The sequence below is a fragment of the Canis aureus genome, chromosome 19 (genome assembly GCF_053574225.1).
Source record: "Canis aureus isolate CA01 chromosome 19, VMU_Caureus_v.1.0, whole genome shotgun sequence".
Taxonomy (NCBI): Eukaryota; Metazoa; Chordata; class Mammalia; order Carnivora; family Canidae; genus Canis; species Canis aureus.
This window is the reverse complement of record NC_135629.1, coordinates 51,459,458-51,479,649: the sequence shown is the minus strand read 5'-3', so window position 1 is coordinate 51,479,649 and position 20,192 is coordinate 51,459,458. Positions and strand designations below refer to the sequence as shown.

General features: G+C 44.6%; 1 protein-coding gene and 1 long non-coding RNA gene across 3 annotated transcripts in view; one reads left to right on the top strand and one right to left on the bottom strand.

The window, feature by feature from the left end:
* Positions 1–13,603, bottom strand: part of LOC144290563 (uncharacterized) — a 51,689-nt gene extending 38,086 nt beyond the window's left edge. Inside the window, exon 1 of one of the 2 annotated variants that reach the window (XR_013358152.1) lies at positions 13,262–13,603. This is a non-coding gene — a long non-coding RNA (uncharacterized LOC144290563). The remainder of the gene's footprint in view (positions 1–13,261) is intronic. The other variant, XR_013358153.1, reaches the window with a different exon arrangement.
* The window catches only part of SMARCA4 (SWI/SNF related BAF chromatin remodeling complex subunit ATPase 4), a 93,180-nt gene continuing 86,214 nt past the window's right edge, over positions 13,227–20,192 (top strand). Inside the window, exon 1 of the mRNA XM_077859922.1 lies at positions 13,227–13,391. The gene's annotated coding sequence lies outside the window, so the exon portion shown is untranslated. The remainder of the gene's footprint in view (positions 13,392–20,192) is intronic.

The window sequence follows — 20,192 nt, the reverse complement described above, 5'->3', positions numbered from 1 at the left end:
TGTATGGTATAAGGAAGTGGTCCAGTTTCATTCTTTTTGTATGTAGCTGTCCTGTTTTCCCAACACTATTTATTGAAAAGACTATCTTTTGCCCATTGTATATCTTTAAGTTTTTTTTATTTTTTTAGATTTTATTTATTTATGAGAGAGTGAATGAGAGAGCACAAGCCCAGGAGCAGCAGAGGGAAAGGAAAAAGCAGGCTCCCCATTAAGCAGGGAGCCTGATGCAGGGCTTGATCTCAGGACCCCAGGATCATGACCTGAGCTGAAGGCAGATACTAAAACAACTGAGCCACGCAGGTGCTCCTTCTTTTTTAATGGAAAATTTTATTGAGATCATTGTTAATTTTTATGCAGTTGTAAGAAATAATACAGAGAGATTCCTCACTTTCTCAGTTCCCTCCAATGGTAACTGCTTTTATTATTATTATTATTATTATTATTATTATTATTATTATTATTTTACTTAAGTAGTAAGCTCTATGCTCAAAGTGGGGCTTCAACTCATGACTCTAAGATCAAGAGTTGTAAGCTCTACCAACTGGGCCAGTCAGGCACTCCTACTCTGTTTTTGTGGTAAAACACATGTGACATAAAATTTGCCATTTTAAAGCATACAATTTATTAGCATTAAGTACATCAACAATGACATGTGCAAACATCAGCACTATCCATCTCTGCAACTTTTTTTTAAGATTTTATTTATTCATTTGAAAAAGACAGAGAGCACAGAGGGAGAGGGAGAAGCAGGCTCCCCACTGAGTCGAGAGCCTGATGTGTGGCTTGATCCCAGGACCTAGAGATCAGGACCCGAGTCAAATGTGGACACGTAACCATCAGACTCACCCAGGCGCTCCTCTCCGCAACTTCTTCATCTTCCCAAGCTGAAACTCTGTCCCCATTAAACACCAACTTCCTCTCCCCCTCCCCCAGTTCCTGGTAACTGCTGTCTACTTTGTGGATCTATTAACTTGCTAAGTCTTGGTACCCCATCTAAGTGGAATCCTACAATACTTGTCCTTTTATGTCTGGTTTATTCCAGTCAGCTTAATGTCCTCAGGGTTCATCTGCATTGTAGCAGGTGTCAGAACTTCCTTCCTTCTTATAGGCTGAATAATATTTTATTGTGTGCATTCATCACATTATCTATTCATCTGTAAGGACACTTGGGTTGTTTCCACATCTTCTCTGTTGTAAGTAATGCTGCTATGAACATGGGTGTGCAAATATCTGTTTGAGTCCCCAGTGGTAGTCTTTTACAAAATGATGGCATAATATCACAACCAAGATTTATAGATAAATTTTTTCCTGCTATGTTTTTTTTTTCCCCACAGCTTTATTAAGATATATCAGCCAGAATATTGACATTGATAGAATTCATTCATCTTATTCAAATTTTCTCAGGTTACTTGTACCCATTTGTTTGTGTATATTAAGTTCCACACAATTTTTAAAAAAGATTTTATTTATTTATTTGAAAGAGAGAGAGAGAGAGTGAGCATGAGTGGGTGAGGGGCATAGGGAGAAGCAGACTCCCCATGGAGCAGGAAGCCCAACTTGAGGCTCAATCCTGGGACTCAGATCATGACCTGAGCTGACAGCAGATGCTTAACCAACTGAGCCATTGGGGTGCCCCAAGTTCCATACAATTTTATGCCTGTGTGTTTCCATATCCACTACCTCAGTCAAGATTACAAACAGTTCCAACACCACTACTTTTCCCTAGTGCTGCCCTTTCATAAGCAACCCCCTCCCTCCTCCAACTGTTATTCTGTCTCCATCTGGAAAAAATGTTACCATTTCAAAAATGTTATATAAGTGGAATCAGACATTTTGTAACCTTTTGAAATTGGTTTTTTTTTTTTTTATAGGTACTCAGCATGACTCCCTAGAGATTCATTCATTTGGGTTGTTACATGAATCAATAGTTCACTTCCTTCTATTGCTGAGTAGTATTCTATAGTATGGATGGACCATGATCTTTTTAATCATTCAGCTGTGTGAAGGACACTTGGGCTGATTCCAGTTTTTGTCTATTACATATAAAGTGACTTTGGACATTCATGCACAGGTTTCTGTGTGAACATGTTTTCATTTCTTTAGGATAAATGCCAGGAGTGCAATTGCTGGATCATGTGATAGGTATCTGTTTAGTTTCTTCTGAAACTGCCAAATTGTTTTCCAGAGGGCTGTACCATTTTATATCCCCACCCACAATAAGGTCCACATGTTTTCCGATGTATTTTAGTTTTTCCACATCCTCAGTAGCATTTGGTGTTATTAATTCTCATTTTAGCCATTATGATAGGTGGTAGTGATTTCTCATTGTGGTTTTAATTTACATTTCCTTAATGGCTAATGATACTAACAAATGTCTTTTCATGTTTTTGCCATCTGAATATCCTCTGTGGTGAAATGTCTAAATATTTCAAACCTATATTTTATGTTATATATGTATATATATACATATAAAACCATATATATATATATATATATACTAATACATATGTCATGTATACAAATATAGAATGGATTACTTTTTTTTAAAGATTTTATTTATTTATTCATGAGAGACACACACAGAGAGAGGCAGAGACACAGGCAGAGGGAGAAGCAGGCTCCATGAAGGGAGCCTGACGTGGGAGTTGATCCTGGGTCTCCAGGATCATGCCCTGGGTTGAAGGCGGTGCTAAACCCCTGAGCCACCGGGGCTGCCCCTAGAATGGATTACTTTTGATGGAAGCCCAAAGCACAACAACTCAAAAAAAGTTTAATAAAGCCGAAAGCCGATCTAAAATAAAACATACTATAGCTAGAATAAAGCGCCAATAAAATTACAACAAATGTGGGTAGTTAGGTATCCACTGGAAGTGGCATAGTTTAGTGCAAGCATAACATGCCACGCTCTTATCTGCTAAGTTAAAACCAGAGCTGCCTGCTAAAAAAAAAATCTATTGCCCTGGGTTTGTATACCTCACTGCTTGATCTGGGGAAATTACTTTCTTGTGAGGCTTATTTTTCAGGACAGTAGGCCATGCGTGAGGAACAAATACATATTTGGTTAATAAATAAGCAATTTGATGTTCCAAAGAAAGTCTGAAGAGATTACTGAAAAGTTATTCACTTTACAGTGCCAACTGAAGAAGATGCATTTTACATTTTCATATACTGGACTTGGTAACCTTTGTAATTCAAGTCCTTGATGTTGAGTCAAAAGAAGAATGTCCATTTTTCTTTGCAATGGTTAATTTTATGTTTAAACTTGGCTTGGCCATGGCACCTCATTGTTTGGTGAATACCAGCTTAGATGTTGCTGTGGAGGTATCATTTTATTTTTTTATTTTTATTTTTATTTTTATTTTTATTTTTTTAAGATAGAGGCAGAGACATAGGCAGAGGGAGAAGCAAGCTCCCTGTGTGAAGCCCAATATGGGACCTAATCCCTGGGATCATGCCCTGAGCCAAAGGCAGAAGCTCAACTACTGAGCCACACAGGTGTCCCTGTGGAGGTATCATTTTAGATGCAATCAACATTACATCAGGCTTGAGTGAAGTGGATGATTCTACAGAATGTGGATGGCTCTCAATACAACAGTTGAAGGTCTAAAGAGCAAAGATTGAGGTTTCCAAGAAAAGAAGACATTCTTGGAGTGCCTAGATGGCTCAGTTAAGTATCCAATTTTTCGTTTTGGCTCAGGTCCTAATCTCAGGGTTGTGATATCAAGCCCTGAGTTGGGCTCTGTGCTCAGCAGAGAGTCTGCTTTAGATTCTCTCTCCCTGGAATGCCTGGGTGGCTCAGCGGTTGAGCATGTGCCTTTGGCTCAGGACGTGATCCTGGAGATCAAGAAAAGATTCTCTCTCCCTCTCTGCCCCTCCCAGCTTGTGCGCTCTCTAAAATAAATAAATAGATCTTTTTTTAAAATTTTTATTTATTTATGATAGTCACAGAGAGAGAGAGAGGCAGAGACACAGGCAGAGGGAGAAGCAGGCTCCATGCACCGGGAGCCTGATGTGGGATTCGATCCCAGGTCTCCAGGATCGCGCCCTGGGCCAAAGGCAGGTGCTAAACCGCTGCGCCACCCAGGGATCCCCAATAAATAGATCTTTTAAAAAAAGTTTTCTTCAAGACTGTTGCATAGGAACCCTCAAGTTTCTAGCCTGTTGCCTTGTAGAATTCTTTTTTTTTTTTAAAGATTTTATTTATTTATTCATGAGAGACAGAGAGAGAGAGACAGAGACACACGCAGAGGGAGAAGCAGGCTCCATTCAGGGTGCCCGACGTGGGACTCGATCCCAGGTCTCCAGGATCACACCCTGGGCTGAATGCAGCACTAAACTGCTGAGCCACCGGGGCTGCCCACCTTGTAGATTCTGACTGCAATATCTACTCCTCCCTGAATTTCCAACTTGTTGGCCATATACACATTGCATGTATATGCACATACATATACATAGCACATACATATGTATAGCTAGCTGTATACATGTATATTATCATTTGTTTTGCAAAAGTTTATCACTGGGGACTCAAACAATATTTGCACACCCAGGGGTTTTTTGTTGTTGTTGTTGTTTTTAAAAGATTTTATTTATTTACTTGACTGAGAGAGAGAGAGAGCATTCAGGTAGAGGGAGAGGGAGAAGCAGACTCCCCACTAAGCAGGGAGCCTGATGAGGAACTCAATCCTAGGACCCTGAGATCATGACCTGAGCTGAAGGCAGAGGCTTAGCAGATAGAGCCACCCAGGCGCCCCACCCCCATTTATAATAGCAGTACTTACAAAAGGTAAAATGTGAAAGCAAACCAAATGTCCATCAACAGATAAATGGATAATGTGATGCATGCATAACAGATTAGATTTTGACTTGCTAGCCCCTACAATTATGTGAGCCAATTCCTCAAAATAATTCTTCCCCCTTCTCTTATACATACACACACACACACACACACACACACACAAACACACACAGAGGCATATCTTAAGAGATGTTGTGGGTTCAGTTCCAGACCACTAAGATAGTGTGTATATCACAGTAAAAAGAATCAAATAGATTTTTTGTTTCCTAGTACACATAAGAGTATTATATACTATAGTTATACTATAAGTACTTATACTATAGTATAGTCTATATTATAGTCTATTAAGTGTGTAATAGTATTATTTCTAAAACCCCCCTACATACCTTAATGAATACTTTATTCCTAAAAAATGCTAATCATCATTTGAGCTTTCAGTGAGCCATAATCACTGATCACAGAACAAATATAAAAATAATGAAAAAGTTTGAAATATTGTGAGAATTACTGAAATATGACCTAGAGACAGAAAGTGAGCAAATGGTACTGGAAAAATGATACTGATAGACTTGCTCAGGGCAGGGTTGCCACAAACCTTTTTTAAAATTTATTTTATTTATTTATTCATGACAGACACACAGAGACAGGCTAGGCAGAGGGAGAATCAGGCTCTCCATGGGGAGCCTGATGTAGGACTCGATCCCAGGACCCCAGAATCATGACCCGAGCCAAAGGCAGATGCTCAACCACTGAGCGACCCAGGCATCACAACCACAAACCTTTAATTTATAAAAATGCAGGGACGCCTGGGTCGCTTAGTGAGTTAAATGTCTGCCTTTGGCTCAGGTCCTGATCTCATGAGCCCCGCCTTGGGCTCCCTACTCAGTGGGGAGTTTGCTTCTTCCTCTCCCTCTGTCCCTCTCTCCAGCTTGTGCTCTCTCACTCAAATAAATAAAATCTTAAACAAATTTAAAAACATATAAAAATATAATATCTGCGAAGTGCAATAAAAAGAGGTATGCCTATATGTGTATACAACAAAAGCAAGAGAACAAATATAGATGTACATATATAAAAAATATATAAATATACACATGTATAAACTTATATATATATTATATATACACAATCCGTATCTCTGGAAAACCCAAACATAGCCTCCAAGGCATATGAAAAATGTAGGAAACTTCCACCTAATAATAGGGGACAGATTTGCAAAGATGTAGACATGAACATTCGGCCTCTGAGGTAACTAAAGCCAACTGGGAGTTTTATTTTTGCCACACAGGGAGCGATGCTGCAAACACCTGGTCTCTTATACATCTCTTTGCATTCATAGCACACCCTTCCCACACACCTCACACCATCCTTCCCATCTGGGAAGGGAGAAGAGGCTGATCAGGAAGGTGACTTGGCCAAGGAAACATGAACTGAAGAGTGGAGCCTAACAATGTGACTTTAGGCCAAGGTCATTCTCCCTATTGGCACCTGAGGTGGGGGTGTAATACTGAGGCCTCAGGAAGCATCTTGAAACCCAGGGGCTATATGGGTGATGGAGACAGACACAAAACTCAGGTCCCAGCATAGAATATCAGGACTATGGAGAAAAATAAACCCCGGGAATGAACGAGCGGGCAACTGCAATATCACAGGGGCCACTGGGAGAGGGGGCCAGGCAGATGTCAGGGGCATACAGGCAAAGCTTCAGGGCAGGAATGTGCCAGACTTGAAGAATAGTGAATAAGGAGGCCCATGGTGGAGTGGAATGAGCGGTGGGGGAGGGAGCGAAGGGCTGGTAGCCCCCGTGACGACTGGCTTTGGCTTTTTTTGGTTTATATTTTAAAAATAAACTTTGCTTTTTAGAGCAGTTTTATGTTCCCAGCAAAATTGAGCACAGAGTGTTCCCTTATCATCCTCTGCCCTCACACATGCATAGCCTCCCCCATTACCAGCACCCTCACCAGAGTGGTGCATGTGACACGGTGCATTGATCCACTGATGGACCTAATGGGCACACCATTATCACCCAAGCTCCACAGTTACATTAGGGGCCACTCTTGGTGCTGCATGTTCCATGGGTTTGGGTAATGTATAAATATATGTATCCACCACTATAGGATCATACAAAGCAGTTTCACTCCATAAAAATCCTCTGTGCTCCGCCTATTCATCCCTTCTTCCTCTCTAATCCCTGGGATCTAATGACCTTTCTACTGATTCCAGTTTTTCTTTTTCCAGAATGTCACAGAGTTGGAATCATACAGTATGTGGGCTTTTCAAACTGGCTGCTTTCACTTCAGTAATATGCATTTCAGGTTCCTCCATGTCCTTTCGTAGACTGAGCTCATCTCTTTTTAACGTTATTACTCCACTGTGTAGATGGACCATAGTTTACCTATTCACCTGCTGAAGGACTTCTTGCTTGCTCCCAAGTTTTGACAACTATGAATAATGTGTTATAAACATTCCCATGCAGGTTTTCATGTGGACATAAGTTTTCAGCCCCTTTGAGTGATTATCGCAAGGTGTACAAATGCTAGGTCATATTGAAAAGTGTTCAGTTTTACAAGAAACTGCCACACTTATCTTCCAAAGTGGCTGTACTATTTTCCATTCATTCCAGCAAAGAATGAAAGTTCTTCTTGCTCCATATCCTTGCCAACATTTGGTGTTTTTCAAGTTGGATTTACCTTACTCTAATAGGTATATGCTAGTATGTCATTGGTGCTTTGATTGCAATTCCCTAATGGCAGTTGAACATCTTTTCATATGCTTATTTGCCATCTGTAGATCTTTTGTGAGGTTGTCTGTTCAGCTTTGTCCATTTTTTAGTTGGGCTGTTAATTTTATTGTAGGAGTCTTGAGACCTTAAGACCAAATGTGCAGCTCAACCTCAAACTTACAACCATGGGATCAAGGCATGCTCTACTGACTGAGCTAGCCAGGTGCCCTTGGATAAGCAATCTTCTATTGGATGTGTCTTTTCAAATATTTTCTTCTACTCTGTGGCTAGTCTTCTCATTCTCTTGAGTCTTTGTCTTTTATTCTTAGCAAGATGGGAGCCACTTTGAGCAAAAGAGGGATGTGATGGATATGAAAATTTAACTCCTATTAACTATTCAATGATGGCGTCTGGGAGGCAGTTTTCTAGAGCTCAAGGGAAAGGTGTAGGCAATAAGTAAACATTTGGAAACCATTAGTGTGATAATTTTTTAAAAACTTAAGGTGAGGGCAGCCCGGTGGCTCAGTGGTTTAGTGCCTCCTTCCACCCAGGGCGTGGTTCTGGAGACCCGGAATCAAGTCCCACGTTGGGCTCCCTGCATGGAGCCTGCTTCTCCCTCTGCCTGTGTCTCTGCCTCTCTCTCTCTCTGTCTCTCATGAATAAATAAATAAATTAAAAAAAAAAAACTTAAGGTGATATTCATATAACAAAATTGAAACATTTAAAAATGAATACTTTGTGGTACGTAATACATTCCTGATGTTGTGTAAGAACTATATCTAGTTTCAAAATATTTTTATCATCTCCAAATAAAACCCTGAACCAATTAAGCAATTACTCCCTCTCCCCTGCCCCAGCCCCTGGGCCATCTGCTTTCTGTCTATGTATTTGCCTATTCTGGGCATTTGAAACAGACTCACAATATGTGGCCTTATGTGTCTGACTTCTTTTGCTTAGTATGGTTTCAAGGCCCATCCACATCGTAGTACATCTTAGGGCTTCATTCTTTTTTGTGGCTGAATAGTCACTTGAATGTGTACATCACACTTTATCTTTCATCTGTTAATGGATGGATAACTGGGCTGCTTCCAACATTTAGCTTCTGTTAATAGTGAAACAGCCATAAACATTTGTTTATAGGGGTTTGTTCATGTACCTGTTTTCTACTTCTTTGGGTTAGGTATCTTAGAATGTAGATGGGTTTTTAAGGTCAGCAAGACTGGAAGCTAAGGCAATGAATAGATAGGGACCAAGTCCTGAGGTAGTTCATTATTAAGAGATCGGTGTGAAGAAGAGGCAGCTATAAAGGAGCCTATGAAGGAGTAGATGATGGGATGGGAAGAAACCCCAGAGTGTGTGGTTCACTGGAAGCCAAGTGAATAGAATATTCTAAGGAGGTAACATGTAAACTGTTGCCAACAGGTCAAGGAAAATGAAAAGAACTGACGCCTGCATTCAGCAACAGGCAGGTGCCTGTGACCTTGAAATGAGTCATTTCAGTTGGGTAGGAAAGGCCTGAAAAGAGTAAATTTAATAGAAATTAGAGAAGACCTAAATAGACAGATACACCATGTTTATGGATTGGAACATTTAATATTAAGATAACAAGTCTCCCCAAATTGGTCTACAGATTCAATGCGATCCCAATCAAAATCCCAGCAGTTTTTTGGTAGAAATTGATAAATTGATTCTAAAATTTACACAGAGGGGATCCCTGGGTGGCTCAGCGGTTTAGCGCCTGCCTTTGGCGCAGAGCGTGATCCTGGAGTCCCGGGATCGAGTCCCACATCCCTGCATGGAGCCTGCTTCTCCCTCTGACTGTGTCCCTGCCTCTCTCTCTCTCTGTGTCTCTCATGAATAAATAAATAAAATCTTAAAAATAAAAAAAAGGAAACTGCATTTCTAACATGAAAAACTTTATAAAAAAATAAATAAAATTTACACAGAAATGCAAAAGATTTAGAATAGCCACAACAAGTTTTTTTTTTTTAAACAATTTTATTTATTTATTTGTGAGACACACAGAGAGAGGCGGAGACATAGGGAGAGGGAGAAGCAGGTTTCCTGCGGTGAGCCTGATGCTGGACTGGATCCCAGGGTGCTGGGATCGAGGCCTGAGCCAAAGGCAGATGCTCAACCACTGAGCCACCCAGGTGCCCCAAAACAAGTTTAAAAAAAGAACACAGGGATGCCTGGGTGGCTCAGCAGTTGAGCATCTGCTTTTGGCTCAGGGCGTGATCCTGGAGTCCTGGGGATCAAGTCCCACATCAGGCTCCCTGCATAGAGCCTGCCTCTCTCTCTCTCTCTCTGTGTCTCTCATGAATAAATAAATAAAATCTTTAAAAATAAATACATAAAGAACATAGGAGAAATATCTGATTTCAAGACTTATTATAAAGCCACAGTTATCAAGACAGTTTGTCTTAGCAAAGGGTAGATCTATCAACCAATAACAGGATATGGAGTTGAGAATCAAACTCACACTTAAGCAGTGAATTGATTTTTGACAAAAGTGCCAAGGTAATTCAGTGTGGGAGCAGACACTTCAGTACTGGTGCTGAATAGCTAAGTATCCCTATGGAAAACAATGAACTTCAACCTTATCTTATACCATATGAAAAAATTAACTTAAAATGTATCATAGACCTAAGTGCTAAAGGCATCAATCAGTTTTACTGAAACCGGGATTCCCACATACAGCCATGAAGCACTGGTCTATAAAACTGTTCCCGATAGACACCTTGTCCTTAAAGCAGGACTCTTGCTCCTCCCTTGCCACCATTCCCATGTTCCCATTGTCTCACCTGCAGAGAAAGCTGTTCACACGCTCAGCTCTCAGGTCTAGTCCTTCAATTTCTATCCACTCTACCTTCAACTTCCTCCACTTTAGTGCAGGCCACCAACTTTGCCACCCTGGGCCATGGTAATGGCCTAAATGGACTCATCATTTCCTGTCCTCCTTCTGCCCAGTCTCCACCCTGCAGCATGAGCAGCTATGGGATTCTCCTGATTAAAGGCTTTCAGTTGCTTCCACCTCACTTCAGGAAAATCTAGATTGTCACCACAGCCCACATGGCCTTCCTTGTCCTATTTAGCTATTGCTGACATCCCACCCCCCACCCCCCACCTAGGCAAATGGGCCTTTCTTTCCCACCTTCTTTTCTTCAGGGTCTTGGCACATCATGTTTCCTCTACCTAGGGCCCTCCTCCTCCCTGCTCTTGCTCATCCTTTGGGACTTGGCATAAGTGCCTCTTCCTCTGAAAGATCTAGGGGATTCTTCAACACCAGGAGTGCCCTATGTTATGATCTCATTGCATCCTGGGCTTTTCTTCCATTGCACTTACGTTTTCCTATCATGCATTAGCTAATCAACATGTGAGACAGTAAACTGAGCTCATGCACTGTCCAAACTATGAGCAGGAACACTGTTCAGTGCACCAATGGAGGCCAGGCACCAGCTCAGTGTTTAGCATGTTGAGGATGCTTTAGAAATACCATCTGAGCGGGGATCCCTGGGTGGCTCAGCGGTTTAGCACCTGCCTTTGGCCCAGGGCATGATGCTGGAGTCCGGGGATCAAGTCCCACGTCGGGGTCCCTGCATGGAGCCTGCTTCTCCCTCTGCCTGTGTCTCTCATCTCTCATGAATAAATAAAATAAAATCTTTAAAAATAAAGTGTTACTCTGCATTAAAAAAAAAAAAAGAAGAAAGAAATACCACTTGAGGGAGAGCTACTGAGGTTTAGATTCCACTTACCCATTGTGTGTTACTCAATATTATGGGCTAAGGTTCAGAGAACTTCCGGGTGGCCTGCTTTCACAGATTCCTCATAACCAATCTGTGGAGGTGAGTGTCATTATTGTTTCCAGTGCACAGGTGAAGAAAAGGAAAGTGCAGACGAGTACAGTAAATTTTCCTGGCATCACCCAGCTGACAATGGAGTCAAGTTTTAAATCCAGGTCTTTTCTGACTCCAACATGAGATCTGTCTACCCTATACTGCAAGTGGCTCAGAAAGAAGCAACGAGTTGATGCAGCTATGATACACACAAAATCGGCAGCCAATCTATTTTTCTTTCAATAAAAAAATGAAAGTATCATGATGTGGTGGAGGAGAGCACTACAATGATGCATCCTTTATATAGATGTAGATACTGGGTATTCACTAGCAACTAAAACATTTTATTTTTCTAAAATCCCAACAGGATTTTTTTTTTTAAGATTTTATTATTTATTCATGAGAGACACAGAGGCAGAGACACAGGCAGAGGGAGAAGCCTGTTGCAGGACTCGATCCCAGGACCCAGAAATCATGACCTGAGCCAAGACGGTCAACCACTGAGCCACCCAGGTGCCCCTAAATTGTATTTATTATATTATTATTATATTTTTAACAAGATTCTTATTTATTCATGAGAGACATATAGAGAGGCAGACACATAAGCAGAGGGAAAAGCAGGCTCCTTGCGGGAAGTCCGATGTGGGACTCCATCCCAGACCCTGGGGGGATCACAACCTGAGCCAAAGGCAGTCGCTCAACCACTGAGCCACCCCGGTGCACCGCGACTAAAAAACAACTTTGCCATAATTGAGAGGAAGAAGATAGACAATGAACAGGGCACCCAAGAAATGTGAAGGAAAAGGAAGCAGCGATCCAAAGGATGAGAGATATGAGGTGGTTTGTCAGCTGAGACCTGAAAATGAGGAAGAGCAGGCCCGAGAAGCAGGAATAGGGACAGTCACAGGCTGTGAGCTGTGATTAGGGGAGCGCTTGTCCACTTGCAGGACTAAAGGATGTGGCACTGGAGGTACTTTCAAACCAGAGATGCGGCCTAAAGGCTCAGGGCCTGCATACTCCGATCAAAAGCTCTGTCCCTCACTGCTTTCATGTTTTGTCCCAAACATCTTCCCAGTGACGCCTTCTCTGGCTGCCTCATTTAAAATGTCCACGTTTCCACCTCAACACAATCTATGTTACTTATTTCTCTTGCCTCTTGGTTGCCTTCCGGGGAGAGCTCAACGGTTGACATGGTTGCTTCGTCTACGTGGTGCCATAGCACTTGCGTCTGGGACTCAGCAGCAGATCAAAAAATAGCCAGACTAATAGTGCTGGAGAAGTTCTAAAGAAAAGGCGGCCACGACTGAAGCCCACCACGTCTTGCCCAACGGACCCTGCCATCCCCCGGCCACAAATAAATAAAAGCTCCCAGACCCGCCCTTGGCCCAGGGGCCGGCTAGCCTCAGCCCCAGTCCAGCCTGCCCGCCTCCCGCCCTTACGCACGGCCTCGGGTCTTCACTTTTGAGTCTCAATCCCCCCAGGCCAACCCTTTCCCGCAGACCCCGCAACCATTCCGTCCCATCCCCCAACATCCCGCCACAGCCGCGGGAACCACCACTACCACCACCGCCGCAGTGGCGCTCGCTCTGCGCATGCCCGGCAGCGTCGGGACGCAGCGTGAGGACGAAGACCCCAGTGCGCATGAGCAAGACCGTCCCGGACGGACGGGTGGTACAGCAGGAGCGCCCGCTCTCTCTGGTCCCGCCCACCTCCCCGAGGCTCCGAGCGGACGCGCACGCGCACTGGGAGCGGAAGGGCGGACGGGCGCGCGCACGAGGCCGGGCGGGCGGCGGAAGCGAGAGAAGCCGAGTGTGGGGGGAGGGGAGCTGGCGAGTGCGCGCGCAGCGGGGGCGCGGGCGGCGTGGGGGGGCGGCCGAGGCGGGCGGGCGCGCGCGCGAGACTTACCCTCACTCGGCGGTGGTGGCGGCGGCGGCTTCTTTGTTTCGTGAGGAGAGGCGAGACGCCCACTCTGCCCCCGGCCCCGCGCGGAGGGGCGGGGGCGGTGCCGGGAAGGCGACGGCGCCGGCCACTCTCGGTAAGGAACGCGGGCCGCGGGGGGAGCGCGGCGCGGGGCTTGGGAGGACGGTTTGAATGGAGCCGGGGCGCCGAGGGGGGAGGGGGCCGCCGGCGCCCAGAGCGGGGCTGGGGTACGGCGGCGCCCGAGGGTCAAGAAGCCTGGCCGGCACTGCGCGCGCGGGCAAGGCCACAGTGTAGCGAGGCCGCGGCGGCTACAGCATCCGCGGGCCGTGGGGTGGGGGCCCGGGCCGCGTGGAGGCCGCGCGCGCGCTCTCGCCGGGGTCGCCGGACAAAGCTCTCCGCCTCCTCTGCGGGCCGGGGGCCGGGCACCCGGTCGTAGTGTCCGTGGCGGCAGCAACAATAGCAGGGCGTCGGGGCTTTTCTGGCTACGCTGTAACGGGTTTGACCCGAATGTTGTCTTTTTGGGGAGGCTGCGGTCGGGGCTTAGTAGGAAAAACCCCAAATGAGTCTAGTGTCGCCTGGAAACGAGCATAAGCAGCCGATTTGGGTTAGCCGATCTAAAATTTTATTTTTAAAAAAATCACAAATTCTGGATTTTCGAAGAAAAGTAAATAACTCCCCCAATCCCTTGCAAGTGGTGACTTCAAAATGTTTGCCCTGAAGTGGGGAGTCTAGAGCTAGTGGGGGAGGACGGGTAGAACTGTTTGCTGTTGAAAGCATTGTTTTTGTTTTGCGTCCTTTCGTCTTCATTTGGTTTTCTAGATTTTAAAGCTTTTATTTAAAATGTGGGCCTTTAGGAGAGTGTTTTGTGCTGGTCTTGAAGACACCAGTCTTGATTTTTTCCCCCCAGTGAATCCTTGGGGAAACTAGGGAATAAGCGCAAGAGTCACTTCCTGGGAATTTGGAACAAGTTTTCAGTTTGAATTGACAGATCCAATTGGAGTTTGATTCCCTGCGCTGTCCGTCGCTTAGCTGTGTGACCTTAGATAAATAGCTTAATCTCTCTGAACTTCAGTTTTTTCGTTTGTGAAATGGGGATAATGCCACAAATGGAGTTGGTGAAAACCTGTAAAATGGTTCCTGGCAAGTGGGAAGTACCATTGTTGCTGTCAGGCCCAATCTCCTCCTTCATTATGGAGCAAGTATTTGTTGAGTCCTTCCTGGGTGTTTGATGGTTGGTGGTTGGATGCTCTGAGGAGCCTCTCCAGTTTGGTAGGGGAACAGATGGTAAATGTGGGAAGAATTCCCCATGGCCCATCATGTAATCCTCATTACCCTTCCTGAGAGAGGAACACAGTGAATGCACAGAGGAGCGATGGGAGCCAGAGATCAGGGAAGTTGCTTGGAAGAGGGGGCCTTTTCTCAGAATCAGGGAGGATGTTCAGGCTTGCATTTTGACCACCTGGAGCAGTCATTGCTTCCCACTGCTACACTCGCATGTCACCTTGATCCTTTCCTGTGTAGCAGTTACCCCAGTTTGGAATTACATACCCGATCTTCTCTGAGGGCCATCAAAGCAGGGATCGTGTCTGCTTGGTGTCCTGGAGTATACCCAAGATGTCTGGCCCATAGTAGGTCCTTAGGGAACATTTGTGGAATGAGTGAGAAGAATCTCTGGGGGTATGGAGTGAGCGTATGTGTGAAATGCTTGGTATAGGACTGGGTTTGGGTTGTAAGCAATGAATGTTACTTGTTCTTGTTGGTTTTTTAACTTTCTAGGCCATTGTCTCCTGGGAACGAGGGAATTGGGTGGTGATTGGTAAGGGTGGTGGTGAGGACTGCTAATTCTGGGATCAGACCTCCTGGATTCACACCCAGCCTTCTAAATCCTAGCTTGACCTTAAGCAAGGCATTGACCATTAGGTACCCCCACTTGTGAAACAGGCATGATAGCTATGCTACCTCAAACAGTTGTTGTTAGGGTTAAAAACATAGCATGAGAAGCTGTTTAACACACTGCAGTGCCTGACATATAGCAAGCACTTGATTTATTGGAGTTAATGTTCTTTATACGTACGTGTGTATATATTTGTAAGTCAACTATTTAAAAAATGAAAAAAATAATTTGGAGTCATTCTATATCCCAGGAAGCTCAGATTTGATGTGCTGGTTATATGTACTTTAATGTCTTTAAAATCAATTCATACGTAATTATAACAATATTAAATGCTCCTCCATGTGCCACATACCTTTGTCATTCCTTATGGACCCTCAAAACACTGGGAGGTAGCCCTAGACTAGCCCCCTGTCTTAGCTGTTTATGGAATGTAGGAGAGATTAGGTGTGTTGGGTAAGAACAACATTCTGCTGGTGAAGAAACTGACATTTAGGCTCTATTCAGCCTTCTGGGTTCGACTCCTGGCCTTGCCACTTTTCTTCTTGGTGCCTTAGAGAAATGGAGGTGACAGTTCCTGGCATTTAGTGAATCCTCAGATGTGTCAGCTAGTTTTGGCCTCAGTCATTAAGGCTGCTATGGCACAGAGGGACCCATTCATATTGACCATAGACAGAACACAACATGAATGGTACCCCCCAGAGTTGTGCAAGAAATGGCCCAACCTTACATTCCCTCATTCGGACAAGTGGGCATTGAGAGCCTACCATGAGCCAGGCTCTGACGGGGCCTGAGAATTCAGTCAGAAACAGGCAGACAAGCGCCCTGTTCTCATTTAATCATATCCATCTCCTTAGTTGCAAAGGGGGGCACTAATAGTACCCTGCAAGGATTATTGCAAGGTCTAAACAACAATGACATCTGTAAAGTGCGTAGGACAGCACCTAGCACACAGTGCAGAACAGTTGGTAGCTGGTATCATTTATTAGGATTCCTACAACATCCTGGCAGGTTGAGATACAGAATATATCTTTGTCTTGCTGTAATAGTTCTGTATGTTTTCAAAGTGGTAGCAAAGGAATCAACTCTTCTATTTTGCTTTTTGTAACTTAAAGATTGTAAGCTTGCAATTTCACCATAATGCACTGGAAAGAAGGAAGTGTGTTTGGTGGTATGGGTTTTGGAAAACATCAAATGTTTGTTTCTCATCTCGCATATTTCCTAATAACTTGTAACATTGATTGGAACAGAGAATTAATTTTTAAAAAAATTACTCATCTAGGTGGCTCAGTCAGTTAAGTGTCTGGATCTTGGTTTCAGGTCAGGTTATGATCTCAGGGTTGTGAGATCGAGCATGGGGCTCTTTGTTCATCAGGGAGTCTGCCTGAGATTTTTTTTTTTTCTCTCTCTCTCCACCCCCAAAACAATTAAAATTTTTAAAAATAAATACTTAAAAAATTAAAAGGATGTGCAAAAGCTACTGTAAAAGGGAAGTAACTGCTACTGGATTATTGGGGGGGAAATGTCTGAGGGGGGACAGTTCAGAATCGAGTCTGAAGCTAAACGCAGCTGCCATTGCTGTAAGCCTTATGGAGATCATCCCTAAGAAGTGTAAGGCTCATTAATATGATTGGAGTTTTTGGTTAACTACATGCTGATGACACTAATTTTTCAGGACATGGATTTGATGGGCATGAGAAATTTGGCCTCAAATCATCTATAGTAAAGGAAAGGCCCTTGAGGATAGTGCCAGATGTAGCTGGGTTTGCTGGGCAGTTGGATTTCATAGGGCAGAGAGAATGGAAGGGATGCATCCATTTCCCTCTCAATTCCCTTAGAGAAGGGGTTTTCTTTAGAAAACGGAGAACTGTTAGCAGGGCATAAACCAGCCCAGGCCTCTTCAAAGCCTTTGCGACTAAACTTATCTCCAGCATGCTTCCCTTTGGGACTGTTTCTTTGTTATAGAGGGGGCATGTCTTCATTTTTGCATGTGGGTACTTGTTACTGCGAACAGTCTGGATTTTGCTCAATGTGAAGTTCACCAGCCCTGTGTGAGATAAAAGGAGGATGGACCCTGTATTTAGCGGCAGTGAGCTTTAAAATAGCTCCTTGGGATGGTTTAAGTTCTCTTTTCACAAGTAAGTCATGCCCCACTGGCTCAGGAAGCAGGTGGCTGCATGGCAGTTGCTGTCTCACCTGTTACAGAGGGAAAGGGGTTTGATGTGTGCCACCCTGACTTGGACCATAAGTCCCAGTACAGTGGAACAATGGATGATTGCGCTGTCTTAATGGTTACACTGAAGCACAGGGGTCCACTTGTCGTGCCCTGGGAGCTGCATCAGGCCCTGACGACTGCCATTTGTGTCTTTGATCACAGCCTGGTCTGCTGTTCTGAACACCCATGTCTGCCTCTTGGGAACACACCCTGGATACCCCTGCCTGTCAGAGTGCTTCCCTTTGCCTGTACTTTGCACCATTTCAGGCTGGCCTCTGCCTTTTGATCCTCAGCCTAAATCAGTTACTCAGGCCTTGGAGTCAGACAGACTTGAGGCAGGATTCCCTGTGTGATGTTGGACCATTGACTTAACCTCTCTCTGCAGAAAACCCCTTGTTCCTCCCATAGTCTCCCCAGTTCGCACCTCCAGTTGCCAGTACTGAACCAAGGGATGCAAGTTGGAGCTAAAATCCAGCCTGGCTTGGTTTTGCCAAACCTGGCTCCAGGGCTGGTCAGCCCTAAGTAAGGGACACCTTTTCTTTATTTTTATTTTTATTTTTTAAAAGATTTTATATATTTATTTATGTGAGAGAGAGAGAGAGAGAGAGAGAGAAGCAGGCAGGCACAGAGAAACAAGCAGAGGGAGAAGCAGGCTCCATGCAGGGAGGCTGATGTGGGACTCCATCCCAGGTCTCCAGGTTCGCACCCTGGCCTGAAGGCGGCGCTAAACCACTGAGCCACCCGGGCTGCCCAGGGACACCTTTTATATATATTTCAAACATTTTATGCTAGCCGAGGCCCTATTGGTTACCTTGGTCATCATTGACTTCTTTCATTCTTGTTTGTTTGATTTTTTTTTTTTTTTTTTGAGAGAGAGATGTATAAGATAGTGACGCATATAGTGAGAGCGAGCATAAGCAGGGGTGAGAGAGAGAAGCAGGCTCCCTGCCAACCAGGGAGCTGATTTGAGGCTCCAACCCAGGACCCCAGGATCACGACCTGAGCCAAAGGCAGACGCTAAACTGACCAAGCCACCCAGGCATCCCTACTCCTTTCATTCTTTTAACCTTAACATCTATTCATCAGTGTGTCCAGAGGAATCTTCTAAAACCATCATCAGACCATGTCACCACCCTGCCCAGAACATTCCAGCGGTTTCCCCTTGTACCTAGAGTAGACTCCTACCTCCTCACAGCTGCCCTCAAGGCCTGTGATCTGCCCTCTCCACCCATCTCTGACTTCATCTGCTGCCACATCCCCCTCTCCTGCTCTGATCCAGCACAGTCCCATCTCAGGGCCTTTGTTCTTGCTCTTGCTGGTCCCTCTGTCTATCAGTAGCCACTGATTCCATTCCACTTTAGGTCTCTGCTTAGATGTCCCCTCCCTGAGACCATCCCTGGCCACTACGACTGAAAGAGTGATTCTTGTCAGCCTGATTGTTAACCCTGCTTATTTGTTCATAATACAAGTTCATAGCAAACCCCCTCACCCCAATGTAATCATGTCATGTTTACTTTGTGCTTGCCTCTGTCACTCAGTTGTCAGTTGCGCCAGGCAAGGGCTTGGTTGGCCCCTGGATGCCCAATACCTGGTACTCTGCTGAGCAGAGTTGGCTCTCAGTCAGTATTTGAGGTGGCTGGGAGGGACTGTCACAAGTGAAACTGTATAGATGCCATGCCTCCCTGGCCATTCTTGCATTTTGTGCACTCCTATTGTGGGGGACTTCTCTCCCACCCTCTCCACAGGTTATGTGTTGTTGTCAGTGTAGAACATGCAGCAGGTACCTCAACAGACCCGGCAGTAGTAGACCATAACATCCATGTGGGGGTTGACCAGCCTTAAAAAGAAAAAAAAGAAGGGCGGCCTGGGTGGCTCAGCAGTTTAGCGCCGGGTTCAGCCCAGGGCCTGATCCTGGAGACCCAGGATCAAGTCCTGCATCAGGCTCTCTGCATGGAGCCTGCTTCTCTCTCTGCCTGTGCCTGTGCCCCTCTCTCTCTCTCTATCTCTCATGAATAAATAAATAAAATCTTTTAAAAAAAGAAGAAAAGAAGAGAGACTGTGTTTCATGGGGAGCATGGTCAGGACAGATTTGTAAAGCTGGTTGGATTTACTTGATGTATGCTTGCTGGGTCATGTTGTGACTCCAGATCATGGTCGAAAGAGTTTGGAAAACGCCCATCTAGTGGCTGCATAGGGAAGTGTTTGTATTCTCTCCCTGGAGACTCTGCCTCTCTCCCTGCCGGGTGAACTCCCCAGGGAGAGAGAACTGGCTTAGTTGTCATATGTTTGCATTTTCCCCATCAGTGGTTTTCACGTGAATGAAAACTTTTTTTTAAAAGGCAGGAGGTGTGGATTCCAGTGAATAAATTGATACACAATTCCCAGTGCTAGAAATGATACAGTAGACCCCCTTATTGGTGGAGGACACAGAACCCCAGTGGATGCCTGAAACCATGGATAGTACTGAACCCTATCTGTACTGTTTTTCCTATACATACATGCTTATGGTAAAATTTAATTTATAAATGCACAGAAGAGATTAGCAGTATGAACATTAATGTGAGGAAACTTCATTTAATAGAATCAGGAGGACAGAAGGAGGAGCACTCAAACCCCACTGCTTGTTATCAGTTGTAGACCCAATAGAAAAAGACCTGTCTTTCAAGTCACCTTGCAGGTCATAGTACTTTACTATCCCAGCTGAGGAGGAAAGGCTTTTCTTTTCTTTCTTTTTTTTTTTTTTGGAAAGGCTTTTCTTCTGCCCCAGCAACAGCCCAGCCAATGAAACACTACAGCACTTAAAACTCCCT